The sequence below is a fragment of the Ceratina calcarata genome, unplaced genomic scaffold, assembly GCF_001652005.2.
Source record: "Ceratina calcarata isolate Rehan_Ccalc_2016 unplaced genomic scaffold, ASM165200v1 scaffold111, whole genome shotgun sequence".
Taxonomy (NCBI): domain Eukaryota; kingdom Metazoa; phylum Arthropoda; class Insecta; order Hymenoptera; family Apidae; genus Ceratina; species Ceratina calcarata.
The window spans coordinates 261,271-262,467 of NW_017132019.1; the positions used below are offsets into that span (position 1 = coordinate 261,271).

Here is a 1,197-nt window from a genome sequence, read left to right on the forward strand (position 1 = left end):
CTATTGTAGCGCTAAGATAGATTTATTTAAATGAGCATGTTTTATAACTTTTTCTATTAAAAATAGTTAAGTAGTTTCTTTGATAATTACACAACGAGAAACAGACCGTATGATGGTTATATGGAAATCCTGAGCAAAGATTGTCATCTGAATTTGTTACGCTCTACTAAACTGCGTTGCGCAACAAGTTCCTTCAAAGCCTTGATCACTCTTCCCTTAGATACACGTATACATACAAACATCCATTCCCAAATTAAATTTAAAACTCATCCGCTCGAGTCTATATCCAGCACATTGAACACCCATTGATAGTGTTAGAAAAAAATAGATGATAAGCAGACTACGGATTTTATGTATTTATAAAAAAACAGAATGTGCATGTAATGTACGAAGGTATACAGAATATCAACAGCTGAATGCATATTTTAATGTTTTATTGATAAAATAAATGTTTATTTAAAACGTGTCTTCTAAACTGATACCATTAACGTTTTATTTTTAATAAATATCCGCTATCTAATGATGATTTACCAGAATAGCTAAAAATACATGTAAATTCAATAATAAATTAACTTATATTTTTATTTCATGTTGTGTAATTAAACAAATGTATTATGAAAGGAATGTAACTCATACAAGCAGATATCAACTAAGTATTTGGTCTGTAACCAAATTGGTGTCATAGTCACACGGATAGCGTGTCTCGTTTAGAGAATTCGCAAGTCCACTCGCGCGCTGACAAAAGATCATTCGTTTCGCTCAAGTTTCGCCGCGTGTCCCATTTTTAATTTAGACTACTACCTCGAATTGCTGACCACCGCTGACTACGCTGATCCGCCAACGTCTACCAATAGACCGGCGTCATATCCAGTATTATCTCCGTAGCTCCGCGGAGTTGCGGCGGCTCAGTCGTGTGATAAACGCGAAGGCACCTGGATTGATTGTAGCGGCAGATGTTTTCCGCGCATACGTAGACATCGCGCTGCTACCGGTGAATCGTGCATCGCCCGCGAACAATGTGGATCCCGTGAAACGGAACAGCGGCCAACTGTTCAATTCAAGCTAGCTAAATCAGTGTTGTAAAACCTGCGGTGTCGAGATTAACCGTCCCGTTTTTGTTTCGTTTGGAATCCCTGCCGCTGGAAGACAGAACTTTAGACAGAGTGAGAGAAACGTCTATAAAGTAAGTACTTAGGA

General features: G+C 38.0%; 1 protein-coding gene across 1 annotated transcript in view; it reads left to right on the top strand.

The window, feature by feature from the left end:
- Positions 1 to 851: 851 nt before the first annotated feature.
- The window catches only part of LOC108622110 (fibroblast growth factor 1), a gene marked incomplete at its 3' end in the record, with an annotated part of 5,130 nt that continues 4,784 nt past the window's right edge, over positions 852 to 1,197 (top strand). The window contains exon 1 of the mRNA XM_026811370.1: positions 852 to 1,183. The remainder of the gene's footprint in view (positions 1,184 to 1,197) is intronic.